This window comes from Leiobunum rupestre, chromosome 2 (assembly GCF_980474605.1).
Source record: "Leiobunum rupestre chromosome 2, qqLeiRupe1.1.hap1, whole genome shotgun sequence".
NCBI classification, from domain to species: Eukaryota; Metazoa; Arthropoda; class Arachnida; order Opiliones; family Sclerosomatidae; genus Leiobunum; species Leiobunum rupestre.
The window spans coordinates 58,697,133-58,716,037 of NC_143385.1; the positions used below are offsets into that span (position 1 = coordinate 58,697,133).

At 34.5% G+C, this 18,905-nt stretch overlaps 1 protein-coding gene across 1 annotated transcript in view; it reads left to right on the forward strand.

Annotated features, from left to right (window-relative positions):
* LOC149958548 (protein O-mannosyl-transferase TMTC1-like) overlaps positions 1-18,905 on the forward strand; it is a 168,129-nt gene that overhangs the window by 41,574 nt on the left and 107,650 nt on the right. The window lies entirely within an intron of this gene.

An 18,905-nucleotide genomic window follows, 5' to 3' on the forward strand; every position in this document is an offset into this window, starting at 1 on the left:
CTCAAATACTCAAATAAGCGGGTACCGAGAAGGGCCAAAATTCAATCTACGCTACTGATAATAAGGGGCAGTTTCTTTGAGTCACTTATTTAAATCGTTAACAAAAATCCGATACGGAAAAATTCCACTTCCCTTTTGTTCTTTCCGCCGCCAGGGGGACTTTGAACGCCGATTGTTGAGTACGGCCAGTTCCAACAAGCGCGTACAGGGATGGCATAATCGATATGGTCACGCAACTATTTAAGAGTTTAAGTAAGTTTTTCAACCAAAATTTAATGTTAATTATTTAATATTTTTTTAAAACAAGATTGAGTAGTAGGAAATCAGCTTATATGTTTAAAATAATTATAAAATCGATTTCTTTAAATTAAGTTTATTTGTTATATTGCCTTAATCATCGGTTTGCTTAAAATAAGTAATAATAATCAGCTAGCGACTTTTAATGCCGTTATACAGGTAGCCGGGTTATTATAAATAGGAAGGTGTTGGTAAGCCCCTTATGCCTCGCGAGCCAACAGCTCCCTACTCTCACTATTAGAGCTAACCCATACTATTTTTTAAGGAAAGGGGGAACCGAAGATTTCGGGGGAAAACCACTTAAACCAGTGGGGAGAGAACTTTCAAACTCAACGCCAAAGGCGTTATTCACCTAGCGCCACAAACTGGGATCGAACCCGGCTCCTCTGGCTGTAAGGTGAAAGCGCTAACCATAAAATGAATGCTACAATGACGGTAACACTACTCCAATTCCATTAGCTTTGCCGTGTCCGTATGAGCGATATCGCAACCAAAAACAACTGTTTAAGAAGTTCGCCGTTCGATAAAGGGTGCGCTTTGGCGTTCATTGATTTGGTCCTTCAACATTTAAACACGGCGAGGGTGACGAAAATAATCCAATGACACTTTTATCGACTTTGAAACATGCCAATAAAAACGAACAGCTCCGTTAATCAAAAGTTTAAAATAATTTTTTAAAACGCTGGCATCTTAAGGAGGAATAGTTTTTAATTAATTTTTTGCTGACGTGACTTTTTATACCGAAAGAAATGATATAGACGCGATTAATGGACATTTTTTAAATACCCTAAGGTTAACCAGATATTTTTAAACGTAGAAACTATAGACCGATTTACAATTTTTAACGGGCAAAGACGACTTTAAAGGGGTAAAATTCATCCGAGGTAACGTGGTGATGGCGTTATTTGTTACTATATGGCGCTCTGATAGCAGCATGACGTCATTATTTTGATTTGCAACGATTGGTGGAAAGTTTTCAGTTTTTAGTGGAGAACGGTTTTGTCGAGATTTAAAATACAAAATTTTCTTCCCCGATTGGATAGTTTAAAATTATATTAGAGTGTCATCTATGGCGGAGTGTGTTAACTTCTGTTAAAATTAATTGTTAATTTATATTACAAAAATTATATATTTTTAATAAGAATTTAAAGTACTATAATTTAGTAATTAATTAATAACTTTTTAAAAAAGTTTTTTTTTCATAAACTTTATAGTGTCGCCATCTACCTCAAACATTATTAAATAGGAAGGTACCTCGGGTGGATTTCGCCCCTTTTTGCATATTTTCCTGTAGGCAATATGTGAATGCGTCTATAAATTATCTAAAATTCCTGACAAATATTAAATTTCCTACCAACTTTATATCGTTTAGGTGAAAATTGTATGCAGAGGCGTAACAAATAATATACTAAAATATGCAATATTTTTCAATTCTATACCCCTCCCCTCGAACCTAAATCCTGACTACGCTACTGTTTTCAGGAGTGTATACGTAGCTTTATAGTGTACAATCTACTCTCCTAGAAATTTCCTCTAAACCAGTTCGAGAGGGAGCCTTAAAGGGAATATAACATCAGGTATTTGGTGTGGATTGTGGAACACCGACGTTTGTAGCTCTGACTGCCCTTGACTTTGGCTTTAAAAATGTTTGGCGCCACTGTACAGGGTAATTTGAAAAATTTGAAGGGTCTTCCATAACGATTGCTTTGCAGGTTATATTCCCTTTAACTGGTCTAATATCGCAAAAAATGCAACCGAATAACCTATAGAGTGAATAAATTAAATGCCATATTAATAGGAGAAAGTTTTTCTAGACCTTGATACATGGTTGGAAAAAACCCGGCAAAAACAGGTTTTGGCCGGGACATGTGGAAAAAACTGGTAAAAACCGGAAAAAAGTGAAAAAAACTTTTTTCATGCTAAATTAATCATTGATATATCTATTAAGTGACTAATTTTGTCATTGCAAATAGGAGAGATGCAAAAAAGGCCAGAAGAAGAGTGAATAGAATAGAAGAATACACAGCTTTTATTATTTATTTTTTATTGTATTTGGCCACTAGAGGTGGAAAAAACCATGGAAGTACGATTTTCCACACGGTTTTTAACAGGAAAACAATAAGTGAAAAAACCGCGGAAAAATCTAGTTTTTTCCACCCGGTTTTTTCCACCCGGTTTTTTCCACCCGGTTTTTTCCACCCTTGGCAAAATTGTGCAAACCCTGCCTTGATATGAATCCTTTAAATAAAGTACATGCTTTTATACTTAGATATGCATAAAAATAATTTTGTTTTAGTAAACCAGCTTTTGCAAGCATCGTCTGAAAAGTGAATAAGCTACCGTAAAGTAATTTACATAATTAGCGGTATCAATTTCCTTATAAACATAAATAAATATCGATCAAATAAGGCCAAAATAAGACGCGAGTCTAAAGAATGTCCCCGGCCGTGGTGGGGGGAGGAGGGAGAGCGAGAGGGGGCTAATGTTATTACATTAACGGCCACCAGGAGGCAGATACGGCATCGCCCGCGACACGGCATCAATCTGATTAGCCAAAGTGGAGCGCACACACCTATAAAGTTATGATTACACGAACCTTTTCGCGTGAATAGCAGATATAAGATAAAGAGCCTATCGTGATAAGAACCAATCGAGGTTCATTCTCGCAATCTGTTCCTTCGACGGTTTCCATCCCGCCGCCGCAAGGACACTTCAGGGGGACATTCCTAAAGGAATTCCTTAACGACTCCACTAAAATATTCGCCTAATAAACCTAACAACACAATTCCTTAGATCCAAAACCAGGTATATCTACTGACTAACAAGGAGACGACCCGAGGTGATAATCACCGATTTTGTTCAAATTCGGGTATAGTGTACACCTCCATGTACATTCAAAAACCTGCAAGGGAAAATTTGCGACGGGCTTTCATTTTGCCATGGCAACCGAAAACGTTTTTGACAACATGATTTGGAATTATTTCCATTGTAAATAACATGGGAATCTGAAGGATTTTAATTGACCAAATTGCATTTAAACTTGATTAAATTTAATTTTTAAATTCAATTTAATTTTTTTTGAAGTTTTCAAAATTTTTCATTTTTTAAAAGGTTTCACAGGGGCCCTTAATTACGTGGCATGAAGGGTTTGCATCCACCCTCCTACGCATTGTAACCCAGCCACCTGAATTAATTGCTTTAAAAAAGTCCTTGATGACTTGGGCCTAAGTTTGTGCCTTGGAAATTCGAATTTACACATAAATACGTTGTGCGATGAAAGTATAACGTACGAAAAATAACTAAAAGACAGGTATCGAATCTGAGTTTAAATTAAATGGAAACGTCAAGGGGAACTGGATAATTTTAAATACAACACGAAAAACAATAAATATAAAAATATAAAAATGGTTGCACAAAATCAATTAATATAATTAATGATAAGAGAGAGAGAGTCATGGTTATTTGTTCTATTTCAATTAACGTGGATAACTTGACTTAAAAACAACCACAACTTGAGTTAAAAACAACCACAACTTGAGTTAAAAACAACCATAAAGTAAGTTAAAATTCAACCCATTTCATTTATTTCAAACATATAGTTGTTTGTTATAATTTAGCTCAAAGTAGGTTAAAATACAACAAATATTAGGATAGTTATCAAATAACCTTTTTTTCGGTATAAGTATAAATAAATCAAATATTTTATATTAACCATCGATTATACAAAACAGTGGTGCCCAATTTTCTAATTTGAAGGTCGTAATCCCAATTTTTAAGGTTGAAATAAACGTATACTTTCTTTATTATTGTAAATAATACTATTAATATTCAACTGATAATTAATTTGGTCTGATAAATCTGGTTTTTTAGACTAATATACCGAAGGCGAGAGGCTATTTTAAACAGCTTTTCCTTGTTCCAAAAAAATGTCTTTAATTTAATATTTACGCAGAAAAATAAATTTGTTTTTAGGAATAAATCAATTATACCTTTAGTACTTCTTTTGAAATTTCATTTAGTCTATAAAGGCTAACATTTCTTGTGTTTTTTTGAGTGCGAACAATCTTTTCCATTAACCAAATTTCTTTAGATTCCATATATGTTTTTATTACAAAAATATATATAATTTAATATAGGCAACGCTAATGAATAGTTCAACCAATTTGGTTAGATTTTCAGTCAATATTGTCACGACTAAAAGCTATCTTTAAAAAAAATATTTTATAATCATAGTTATAATAATTAGCCAAGCTAATGACCAAGGCACCACCGTAGGTCCAAGTCATCTAGCGACTTTTAATACCTTAAACGGGTGGCAGGGTTACAAGGCGTAGGAGGGTGGTGGCAAGCCCTTCATGCCACGCGAACCAACAGCTACAAAAGAAATACCGGCTATTAGAACTAGAACACAGAACTAGAAGTGTGATTGTACACTTCAGCCTTAATGGACAGTCCCCGGTCATTTCGTTGATTGCAATGGGCTGTTGCCCCTTTGCCCTTGAAAAAGTAGCATTACCGTGAAATATCGCATTTCGCCTTATTTATAATAAATAGCGGGATATCCTAATCACATTATAGAACGGTGTATTTAATAAGTCGCACCCCTCACAACAGATGTCAGCACTTTTATGGTTATAAGCTTCGGTAGGATGGTTTCCGTTGCCATAGCCACCCGTTCAGATACAATTTATATTTATATGGCTTAAAGGTGTGGACTAAATTGATATTTCTATAAAGCGAAAATAATACACGCGAATCTAACCGAGGTGTTGCGATGAAAGGGTGAACTATTTACATTAATTTGACGTAAATCGTTTTCATAAATATTAATTTTTTTAGGGCTTTTTCTGTCACTTTAAAAAATATCCGAGTTTTTACTGAAGAATATTTTGTTCTCAAGATAAATAAGAACTATTTAATTTACATGGAAAATTTCCAATTTTAAATATCTTGTTCTCAGTATTTAAGAATGAAAGTAATATTTTTTTTAAGTTCTATATCCATAAACTGTGACAAAATGTACATGAAATATTTTTACGGTTAGAATCTGTGAAAGACCTACTTAAAAAAATAAAAATAAATTAATAAAATCCACAATAGAAGGTGCTATAATTTCGGGGTAGGTACATTTGTTCGAATTTCAATCGTCCAAACGGTGTAACAAATGTTCGAATTTCATTGGTCCGAACCGCCGAAATAACAAATGTTTCAATTGTTCGAATTGGACAACTTGTTTGTTTCATTCGTCCGAATCGGTAGCATCACTTGTCCGAATTCTGTCGCTAAATTAGTATTTCTTATTGCTGTTTTTTATAATGTCTAATCATTTTATCCTATTATGTCCATTTTTCCTTTGGCCGATATAGTAAGTGGGAATTGCGTTGAATGTTGTGGATATTTTAGGTTAGGTTATGTTAGGTTAGGTTAGGTTAACGTTAATGTTACTATTTTATTATATTAACAATATTTAAAAAAAAAAACCAATTCCTAATGTTCGAAAAAACGGACAAACGATTATTTGAACAAATTAAATTCGCCAGTAAAGTTAACATAAATTGAACGACTAAATCACCAACAAAAGTTGTGATACATTTTTCGGGCAAATGAAATACGTTTTCGGACATACGATCCTCTTTTCCGGCATTTGGACAAATGATCATTCGGACATTTGTACCACCGTTCGGACGAATGAAATTCGAACAAATGTACCCAAATCATAATTTCGACAACATTACATCATTCACCTTGTAGAAAAAAGTTTAAAATTATGAATTATTTAGATTATGGTTATGAAATAAAAGTTTTGACTATATTGAAAATAATAATATTTTTAAGCTACATTAAAATGACCTATATATTTAATTAAATCAAATTTACATGATTGATTGATTGATACAATACGATGAGTTTTTAAATATACTTAAACCTTCTAATTAGAAATAATATATATGAACCTGGCCTTTTAGATTTGGCAAATTATCTTCAAAATGTGAATCTTAAAAATCTACTCAACAATTTATTTTATGACTTAATGTTTTCACTACCACCTTTACTTTTGTAATTAAGGTATTTCATCAAAATCGATTTTTCACGGTGACATAACTGGTCTATTTAACATGGAACGAAGCATGTAGATAACTGAGCAATCAACGACTCAATTTAGGAAACTCCGCTCCGTCCTACCATCAATTTCGAAGCCCTTTTAAGGCGTTTCTATCGAGAAAAAGCGCGGATTTATTGACTTCCAGCCCACGTACATTCTGTGTACGCGGGAACGCCAAAATCAAAGCAACGCAAAACTCAAATACAACCGTCAAAAAAACGCAAACGGAAAAAGTCAACAAAGCCAGTCTTCGCTCGCAACCGATACGTGACAGCAGCGCCGCGTCTCGGCGGAGTCTCGTACTGATAATGGGACGCTTTGTCCGAAAATAGGCTCCTGGAAAAGTCTATATTTCACTTTGGCAGCCAAAGTTTACCTTTCACGATAAATTTGATCGAGATGGCGGACGTAGTTTGAAGGCAGGGTTAGTTGAGAGGGGAAGGAAGCAACAAAAACATCAAGCCTTTCAAATCGAGGATAGCAAAGCGTGAGTCGACAGGTAAGTCGTCTCAATCTAATATTGGAAAATTAATGCCGTGACGCGTGGAGCAGTTAAACAGTTCCGAGGGGGGTCGCGAAAGGGGTCCAGGTAACGATTTTGATTAGCCGCACGACCTTGTTTTTTACGTCCACGTTGGACTTGTTCAAACTTGCCCGTGCGCAGGTGTTTTTCTTCTTTAAAGGGGAATTATGACCACGTTTTCGACACCATTTACTACTAGTAACATGAAAAACATTAAATGGATTACTTAGAAAGTAATAAAATAATAGGGTGAAATATTGTTCATGGAATTTTCATTAATGATCATTAAAGGGAATATAACATTAGGAGGGACCGATTTTGCTAATACTTACTAGTGGCGTGAGTTAGTATTGGTGGAAGTCAAACCTTATCTGTTAAAGTTAAAATCCATTTAAATGGAGAAATTTAGTTGAAATATTTAAATAAGAAATTATTATCGTTTCTTCTGACTAACAATAGTTGCTTTACAAAATGAAAATATGAATCGACGATGAAAACAAACCTCTTTATCTATACTTAATTTTAATATTGACCTTCCAAATGGCGATCTCGAAAATAAAGAATAAATTTAGAATAAAAATAATCAATATAGAAATGACAATCTAGACCTTTAAAAAGGTGATTTCGACCTTCTAAATTATTTTCTTTTAAATTGTAAATTAACTTTAGCAGCCCTTGCTTGAAGTCAGTCGAATTATTAATTAGTCGATTGTTCTTAAACACTTAAAGCAAGTGTCGGCTTGACGTCAAGTAACTTTTGTTCAACAGATATCGCTAACGTCGTAATCAAAACAAGATAGTTACGCTACATTTGGACCCAAAAGACGGGTACTTATAAGTAGTATACCCCTCACATTTATTGCACCGTTTGTAAATTTGTCAATAACATAAATTACAGCAATTTTAAACAATATTTTTACATAAGATATGTAATTTAAGTTAGTGTCCACTAAATAGAGTATAAGTTGTCTAACTATATAATACTCTACAATGGCTCTCTGACGACGTTATCATTTGGCTAATTTGAATTTTAGCTTCCTTTGCCATTAATAGATGGCACCACGCTCTCCAGTTAAGTCACTTTTTTCATGGCCATCTCTAATAACAGGGGCCTTTTCATAAAACTTAGGCTTTGAGCAACAAAAAACCTACTCTTGCATCCGCTGACATCATTGAGCAACCGTTTAGCAACTTGACGTCGAAACAAGGAACGCGAAAAATTGTACTTGGTCAATCGCCTAACCTCTAGATTAGCTTCGGATTAAGACAACGCAATTCGCAACCATTCAACAATATTCCACAAATAGAATAAAGTTCTTCTAAAATAAAGATTTGGTTTAAAAATTTAAAATTCAAAAAGTTTTCAAAAATAATTAGTCTTATTAAAGTATGAGGCAGCTAACCGAAAATTTACCCCAATTAAAAAATAATTAGGGACGTAAATTCATTAAAATAAATCTAGGGTCGTAATTATAAAAAAATAAAATAATTATACCATCTTTTTCTAATCCCTGAGAATAAAGATTAATTTTCTTGGCATTCGAATTATTAATGGTACCCTGCCGGGAGGGAAGCCTAATAGTGGTCACTTAAGGTCCAGCCCATTCGCCCTAATTAGCTTAATTATCTTAAGGCAGCGGTTTATTAACAGGGCCCGACAAACGGCGCCCCTGGCGAGGCCTTGATCGAAATTAGAGACCTAATAGACCTCTGATGTCAAATTAGTAATTACAGCTCGGTTTCCAAAGGTCACGGAAATTGATTAAGTACAAATTAAGTGCCCTATCTAAAAGTATTACGACTTTTCTTGGCCAACTAATATTAATCAGAACGAATTACGTCACCGCGTATTAGTCGATAAAGCACGAGTCAAATAAATGAATGATTACTCGAATTTAATTAACGGTAGAACTCGGTCTGTTGGACCAAATTGTAAGATCTTATTTTCTGTAACTTCCTGAGATTTATTGTTCAGTAAAACTGTGAGTTTTAAAATAATAAAACCAATCGAATTATTAAATTTATTAATTTTTCTTATAATTCAATAAAATTTTACAACCAATGGGCTTAAGTTTATAAAAACTAAACTAATTAATAAGTTTATTAATTATTCTAATAATTCAATAAAACTGTACACACAATGAGATAATTTATTAAAAAGAACCCAATAAATATTTTATTTTATTCTAATTTGTTTCGTTTCATTTTGTTTTGTTTTATTTTGTTTCGTTTTGATTTGTTTGGTTTTGTTTCGTTTTTTTATTTTGTTTTATTTATTATTTTCTGCTTTTAAAAAATATATATTATTTTATATAATGTATTTATTATTTTCATTATTCAATAACACAGAGCACACAATGACCTTTAAATTATTAAAAATAACCTGACTAATAAACATATTTATTATTTTAACTATTCAATAAAACTGTACTCACGATTTAATTCACAACAAATGAAATAATTAGGAAATTTTAAGCAGCCGTAACATTGAATCTCAATAAATGCGGTTGTGCTAAAAATCGTTAAAAAAACATCAAAACTTAGTAAAAAATATTTCCTCCGCCATTTTGCGCATCGTAAAAGTTCAACATTAAAAAAAGAATCGAATAACAAGAGTAAGCCATAGATGACAAGACGGCTGATAACGAAGCGGAAGATGTCAAAAGAGCCGCAAAAGAAAGAACGCGTCGAATACGCCGGAAGCCACGTGGCGCGTCTAGAAATGATTCTGTGGGGTTCCGGACTACAGCGCCCCCCAGTGATGTAACGACGCAGACTGAAACCGCTCAGATGAATTTGGTGGGTTTACTACCTCCAAAGAGGGAAAACGCGTCAAGGATGGTTGAGAAAGTACAAAGTACAACGGGGTCGGGGGTTTAGTTTTCCGTCGATAGGGGTTTTTGGACCCCCCGGGGTAACCGATCCCCCGAAGCGCCCTCTAGCGAGAGAAGAAACGACTCTTCACGTCCATCACATTTCTCGCATCCCCAGGCTATTGCCCTTCCAATCCCCAACCCCGAATTCTTACAAAAAGCGCCCCCTATCTAATCCCTTCGAACTATGAAATTTCCTTTTACATTATTGCTCCGCCGTCGCATCGAAATAAAATTCATAACGTTCAAGAAAGATGGCGTTGCGCTGTCTTTCAAAAAACCAATTTTTAATTTATATCAAAGCTATTATAAAAATTTTGGTGTTGGTCCATTTGATCGAAAAATATGTGATCCACAGTCGATCATTATACGTTGCAATTGATCGAAATTCCATTTGATCGAATCCCATTTGTCATTTGTTTCATAAGATCGAACCTTCAAATGATCGAATACTATTTGATCGAATTCAAAAGTATTTATATTATCAGTTGGTATGTTTTTATTTTACCGAATTTCAATATGAAGTGCAGAAGGAATAATGATGGAATAATTAATTGCTTTAACTGTATTAAGCCACAAAGATGAAGAAATTTTTACTTTATACACTATATGATGGAATTTTTTATGACACCGACGCTAACGGCCCGTTGTTTTTGATATAAATAAATAGGGTCAGGTTAGGTTAGGTTGATGTACGCGCGCCGTAGGCGCGTATGCACCGTTGCCTTTTCGATTTACTCCCAAAAACTAGTAGTTTTACCCTACAGTAGCTTTCGATCAAATTTCGTTCTGTCAAATGCCATTCGATCAAATGCAATTCGATCAAATGGAAATTCGATCAAATGGGACCCGTTCGATCATTTGGGAATCGATCAAATAGACTGAAACCAAAATTTAAGGATGTTGCTTCTTGAGACCTGGGCAATATTTTCTTATTATCTACTTCGTCTAGAGACAGAGGCACCGATTTCATAAGCTGTCGCATAATTAATCCAGTTATTTTGGATGGATTAAGAAACGCGACCCCTAAAAAATATGAAGTACGGTACAGATAACGTATTTAGGTTATTGAGAACGTAGTAGTCTACATTTCTCTAGTTTTATCCAAAAGGAAACGCTTCTATTTCTTCCATTGTATGCGAGATGAAAATGCTAACAGTAACCCCAAAAATATAAATAAAAATTTAAAAAAAGACTTTTTACTTTATCGATAATGTATGCGTTTTTTCCTAATAATTTTATGTTTTGCTTAACAACCTCTTTACAATTGACGTATTGTTAACTGGAGCTCGTGAGAAAAAATACACATGTTAAAGTAAAGAGAAAAGCGAAGCGTTTTGGTCCAGTTCTGAAGTCGTTACCTATTTATGATGTTGAATGCAAATTGTAAACCGTATTCATTAGTAGCATTGTGGTCTGCTTAGGAATTTTTCTGTGAGGCATAGGCTTCAAACTTAGAAAATAAAGCACAATCTGCCTAATTACTTGTCAACTAAATGTCTTAGGAAATAGCAAATGACTCTTGGATATAAATATTTTTAGGCTAAGAGGAAATTTTGAACAAAAATAAAACCTTAACTTATTCAATATAAGTAGAGATCGGCGTTTGAATATGAAATTATCCAATTATTTATTTTTATTCATACCAATTATCTAAAAAATATTAAAAAAAAACGATTATTTTTGCATGTTAAATCGTTGTTTATTCGTATAAAATGTTCGTAAATAAACAGTTAACCAAAATTTTTATGATTAATCGAAATTTTGCCGGTTAATTTATCTGTTCCGCCGATCTCTAAATATAAGTTGTAATAAGAAAATAATTACTAGCGAAGCCTCTTCTCCAAATGGACACAAAACTATAATAGTTAGTTCACCAGCCTAACAAGATATTCAATTCGAATCAAACCTTAGAAAATCGAGTTTAATAATATTTTACATTATAATAATAACAATCAGCTAGGCTAATACCGAAGGCACCACCTTAGGCCAAAGTCATCAAGCGACTTTTGAAGCCATTAATTCAGGTGGCCGGGTTACAATGCGTAGGATGGTGGTAGCAAGCCCTTCATGCCACACGAGCCAACAGCTCCCTACACTAACTATTACCGTTAACTTCAACAAGTTTTTATGGAAGGGAAAACCGAAGAGCTCGGGGGAAAAACCCTTTAACCATTGGGGAGAGAACTTGAAAACTCAACGCGGAAGGAGTTGTTCCGAGTTTTCACCCAGTGCCACAAGGTGGAATCAAACCCGGCTCCTCTTGCTGCGAGGCGAAAGTGCTAACCACTCCGCCAATTATACATTCTAATTAAAAAGATTGCAGTTATTTTACTTATAAGGTTTTACAACATTTTATAGTTAAATTTTTTGAAGGTCGTGATAGCCATTTTCAAGGTCAATAACGACCATTTTTAGGTGGAGGTCAAAGTAGTGAATTCAGGGTCGAAAGAACGAGCGATCTGAAAATTGGGTTATTTGAAAGTAAAGAACTTATTACATTCAAAATCAGTCAGAATTTTTTTAAATGTTATTTAGTTTTGGGGTACGAAAAAGTAAAAGGTATGTTTCAAAATCTCAATTGGAATTGCACATTAATTAAGAAAACGTTTTAGCAAAATGTGTACGTTAAAATGTTATGTATAACAAGTTGGCAAGCCAAAATATACCTCTCCTCGGAAGAATTGTCCCTAGTGGTATTAATTCAGAGTTATTTACTTAAAACGTAATCCCGGTTCAATCCCGCCCGGTATAAAATATTAATTTTAACTAAAATAATTGAGACGAAACCCCGGAGTTTAATTCATTTATAATAATATAAACAAGTTCATCAAAATAAAAAATTGCCGTATCATAACGGTTCCTTTACTTCAATATTTGGCCTGTGATGTGTTACGTTCTCAGGGAAGTCAGTAGCTCGGCGGTAAAACATCTACTCAGTAACACGACAACCTGGGTTCGATTCTTCGTCATGATCGTATTTTACAATTAAATTATTAATTCATAAATTAGTTATAAAATTATAAATTTAATATAAACTTAGTTCATAAATATTTACAAGATTAAATCAACATAATTTCATTCGTAAAAAAACCAGATTAGGCCTTCATAAATTAATTCATAAAAAAAATTCAAGACTTTATTACCTATTATGCTTACGATGAGTGTCTTATCGACTGCCAAGCCCAATGGCCTGGGTTCGAAACCCGGGTGGCGCATTTGTTTTTAATCAATAGAGAAAACGCTAAATTAGAATTTCTTCGATGCAATAATTTCAATTTCAATTCTATTTCAATTAGACCAAAATTTCGTACTCTATTAAATACGCTTCCGATAAAGCTGAAGGTCTAATTTTCAATGAAGCGTAACAAGTGTCGGTGGTTCTGTGGTAGAACGTTCGCCTGTCAAGCAGGAGGTTTCGGGTTCATATCCCGCCCAATGCGATCGCAAATTGATATTAAGACGAAAACCGTAAACAATTGGTGGAAACCCTGCCATTGGAAGTTGAGAGGTCGCAGGCCACACACACACGCCCACACACAACCACAGACGGACACGCTGGTAGTATAACCCGTCCTAGGGGACTTTGTCCTCTCGGAGAGGTAAAAATGTAGGCAGAAGTTTCAAAAACAAAACTTATTTACACGGTTTGTGTTGAGTTGGGAATATTAATCTGGAGGTCCAATCAAAATGACGGATTTCAGTATTACGCGAAACATTTTTTTTTTTAAATAAGAATACTGCCGTCTGCTCCCAAATGGCGAGAAAACTTTATCATTCTACTCGTGGCGCCGTCTATCTCTCAATGGTTCGTTCAAATAAGACGCGTTTTCCGGCAATAAGATTTTTTTTCTCAAAAATAATGGATGGCGCCACGGGTCATATGATAACGTTTTCTCGTCATTTTAGAGGAGACGGCACATTCGTAATTTTCAAAAACTTGTTTCGCGGGGAGCAGATTTGATTCGTATTCCCAACTCAATGGTTTACACCTCGTTAAATTATGGGATAGCGGAGTGGTTAGCACTTTCGCCTCGTAGCAAGAGGAACCGGGTACGATCCCAGCTTGTGGCACTGGGTGAAAACTCGGAACAACTCCTTCTGCGTTGAGTTTGTAAGTTCTCTCCCCGCTGGTTTAAGGGGTTTTCCATCGAGCTCTTCGGTTGCCACTTACATAAAAACTTATTGAGTTTAACGGTAATAGTGAGTGTAGTGAGCTGTTGGCTCGCGTGGCATGAAGGGCTTTCCACCACCCTCCTACGCATTGTAACCCGGCAACCTGAAATAATGGCTTTAAATGTCGCTTGATGACTTAGGCTTAAGGTGGTACCTTGGGTATTGACCTAGCTGATTAAACCGTCTAACCTTTAATACATCAAGTGGTCTTATGTGAAATCGACCAAATTTAACACTTCTGGCAATAAGTTTATTAAACTTTTTTCCCGCTTTGCCTCGGTTTATGTCCAACACGATAATTTTAATAATATGATGGATCGTTCGGAGATAAAGAACTCAATTGTAGGGCGCGCTGCGGTCGCGAGTACGACCATGTAGACGTACAAGGCTGCTCCTCTTTTGTTATCAACCTTTGAAAAGTGACCACAGGTCGAATCCATCCGTCATTTCGCTCAGACAGTATCATGACAGGTCACCATTTATCAGTCTGATTCTAGCCTTTCTGTTCTCAACGCACGCTCGCAACAACGTCATTGACTCGCAAAAAAGTTGCCACTATAGTACAAGTCGGATGTCATCATTTCCAATAACGGATTTTTTTTTATCTAGCTTTGAAATATTTAAATTTACTTCTTCAGTATAAATTTCAACTAGAATCAAATTTATTCATTAAACATAAATAAAATATGATTTGGGAAATTACAATTATTTATTTTGAAAATACTAAAACGTGTCCAAAAAAACAAGTAGTTAATCATATTTACTATACGGTAATATTATTTGACATTATTTAGAATTTTATTCTCATTATTTTGGAAAATACGAGCAATTTTACTACCCCGCCTTGTCGTTTTGATTCTAAGCGAACTGACTTACAAGTTAGACGTATTGCTTCTCACACTGGTTTTGGAGACTAGTTACCTAATAATATAATATATATAATAATATTACATAATAAAGAGAAGTATGACACCTTAGATATTTTTTAAGTTCTTTCTTTACAGTAACGCCAAAAAATATCTAAATGGCGCCGCCTAACTTTGGTATAATAACGTTCAATTATTAAATCAAAACGTAAAATTCATTTTTTAAAAAACGTTATGAGTGGAGCATACGTTTTCTGCTTCTTATCGTATAGAGTAGTTTCAGTTCGTAGCTTTGGCTATGGACGCCATTTTGTGCGGGATTTTTTCTCTATGGGAAAAAGCATAGGTGACGTCGTGTCACGTGATACTGAAATCACTGTATTAGACGAATATGAATTTAGCCGGTCACTAGGAAACCTTACAAAAACAACTCAATTGTCGTATTATAGATTTTCTTATCCTCCAAGTAATAGGTAAATGGTCAGAAATGGCTCACGTGCGTATTATTATTATCAAAAGTAACATAATTATCAAAAGTGTGGCAGGTCCTATACTTTCCAGTATTGTTGGTGTACAGATAAATTAACCGACCAAATTTCGATTAAACGTAAATATTTTGGTTAACTGTTTATTTATGGATATTATCCATGCATAAGCAACGATTTAACACGCAAAAAATAGTTTATATTTTCGTATAATTGTAGGTTATGGATAAAAATAAAATAAGTGGTTAATTTTTAACCAAACGCCGTGCTCTCAGCTTTATGGTTTGTTCTTTTATGTTTCGTGGCTAAAAATACCTTCTAGCCTTCTTTAGGGGCTCCTTATTTGTCGAAGCATTCACAAGGCGACACTTTATTTACTTCTGAGCTTTCCACAGTGTGTAAAATTCATTTAAACCACGCTTCCATTGACGAACTTTTGGTAATTATGTCACTTTCGTTATATTAATGTTTAGTGCTCGGCAGTCGATTAATTTTTATCCATGAATAAAATAAGCTCGGCTATATTTAAATAATATTTATTTAAATAAACAATAGTTGAATAAAAATTGTAAAATGTTTAAATAATCGAAAGTGAATAAGCCTATTATTAAAATAAAACAAACAATTATTTAAATAAATACCACTTTTATTCAAATAAATGCTTGGTTGCGTAAAAAAACATAATTAAATAAGTTAAAATTATATTCTTTTTACCAACGTTTTTTAAATAAATCGGAAAATTTGTGGATAATGAATAAACAATTACGAAGATAAAATACGCGAAAAAGTAAATTAGTCCATAATTAAAAGGGATTATATATCTAAATCCTAAACAAATTTGAAGAAATTAAAAAACTTACTAATAACTCGTACCGATAGGTCTTCGAGCGAATCTCGGATCAAATAGATCTTCGAGTAATAAACTACATAAAAACTAAATAAAATAGCCCGCCAGATTTCCCGGACGGTACTGATGAGTTCCAAATAGAACGAAACCGGTCTACCGTTGGAATTTCTGGCTATTTTATTTAGTTTTTACGTAGTTTATTACTCGAAGATCTATTTGATCCGAGTTTCGCGTTGCTCGAAGACCTATCGGTACGAGTTATTAATAAGTTTTTTAATTTCTTCAAATTTGTTTAGGATTTAGATATATTATCCCTTTTAATTATGGACTAATCTACTTTTTTGCGTATTTTATCATCCTTCTCACAGTCCATAGGTGGTCTCTTCTAACTAAACAATTCCGAACACTGTTTATGTTACTTGTGGTTGAACTTATGTTTAAAAAAACCCCGCTGATCTCTATAATTTATTCGTGGCTAAATTGGAGTCGTGTTGCGCGAAAGTTTATGAGCTTCGAATCCCAGGAGGAACGTGAACAATGACCGAGAACAACTGAAATTGAGATAACTCGGTGTTTCCGCGGCTAAACAAAAATACAAATTTCAAACATCAATATTTTTCCTTTTCCGTATCTCCGTCTAAATTCGCCCAAACAAATGAAGTTATTCTTACACCGTACATGAAGACCACGTAAAAATAAACCATTAAGTTGATTAGAGAGAGAGATAAGCAGTCTTCGTGTTCAGGAACAAATGAGATGCAGTACGTGACGAGTAATGAAGGCATGACAAGGACGTTAAAAAGAGGTTAGGCGTATATTGCAACTACGAGCGCGGATATAACGATATTTAAAATGGTGGTTGGGTGGGAAACTGGCGGGTAAGAATATCACTTAAATTTAATTTGGTTTGTAATACTTGCGTGTGTCGTGAGTTATCGCGTTTAAGTTAATTTTAAATTAGACTTAGGTTAAATCAAGAACCTGTAGTAGGGACGTAGTAATATGTACAATAACATTGTCCCCTTCCGGTATCATCTCATACTTCTCAGAATGTAAACGCCTTAAAAAGGCTAAAAATATTTTGGTAGCGCCATCTGGAAAATATAAAAGTGGGATTTTCCCCCGAATATTCAGATATGGGTAGATAATATTTTTAAATTTATAAAATACACAAACAAGAATGTATTTATTTATACTCAGGGAGAATGAATATGTCGAGACTATCGACGGACACGTTGAGGCCCTAGCCCCGTCACGCTAAGGGGGGGGGGAGGAAAAAAGGAGGCGGTCTTATTTTTTGCGTCCTCGCAGCAGCGTTACTCACGTCGAAAAACGTAATTTTTAAGAACCAATGAGATTGGAGTATTATTTTATTAAAGCGGAGGAGCATACCGGGGGCCCCAACGGGTGGAATTGGAGAAACGCTAAAAATAATCTCGACATATTCATTCTCCCTGAGTATAAATAAATACATTCTTGATACAAATAATCAAGAAATATTAAAAATAAATTATTATTATTATTATTATAACTATAATTTACGGTATGAAAATGTAGGAATTAGAGAGCATTAGTCAATTTCCTGAGTTTCATGGTGCCTGCTTTTAATATTTTTATGGGTTTTAGTTACTTCTATGCATCATTGGATAAATATACTGTTGATATTATTCAATTATTGAATTTATAGGACCTTTGTTTTAGTAATACTATTTAAGAACCTAACGAGGGGCTGATCACCCCGCGTAATCGGTGTACAGATCCGTACCTTTGACTGTACTAATGGGATTACGAGTAATCTATGAAGTCCCTGCCTTTGGCAGTGGTAATCTAAGCGCAATCCGGTGTACAGATTTTCTAAGAGTGGTTAGCCCCCCGGAACCTAAAGCTTAAATTGCAATTAGCACAATGACCTATCCATTTCTACCTTGGTCGTTTATGATAACATCCACTTCTACGTTAAAAAACACATGGTATCACTTTTTTAAAATAGTATGTACAGAACCTAAAGACCGTTTATTCCCATTCGACCGAAATCCCATTCGACCGAAAGAATTTTAAAATGTAGCCCAATTGGCAGGGTGATTTGGTATTTTATTTATAAGGTATGTACTATCGAAGATCCATGTTTAGGTTATGTTAGGTTAGGTTAGGTTAGGTTAGAGTTGGTTAAGTTTACTATTTCAGTTTTTACTTTACACATCGCGTTTCGGCAAGAAAAATAGCAATTTGTATCTTTCTTTTTATTAAGACGGAATAAATAATTATTATTGATGTATAAATACCCTCCTTTATTAGCTATCCGCTCCATTGCAAACGACTTCAGTAACTAAATTGAAAACATAGCAAAAGCCAATTTATATAGCAGCGTTCGGTCGAATGGGTCACATAAAAGCGTTCGGTCGAATGGGACACATAAAAACCGCACGTTTCGGCGGAATTCGGTCGAATAAGACACCTCAAAAACCGCCTTCGGTCGAATGGGACTAAAGCCCTAAAGACTAACGAATGAACCCAAAACAAGAGTATTGGAATACAAAATAACACGTAAATTTTTGTTTGCGAGATTGTGTGCCAAGTCCGTAAGTTGTTTCTCTATGGGATCTCATACAACGGCAGACGAGTACTGAGCAATTAATAAACTCGCCAATGTTTATTGAAGTTAAATTAATTAATTAATAGTCGCAGATAATATTATAATCTCTTGTATAACGCATCAAAAACAATCTAATTCCAAA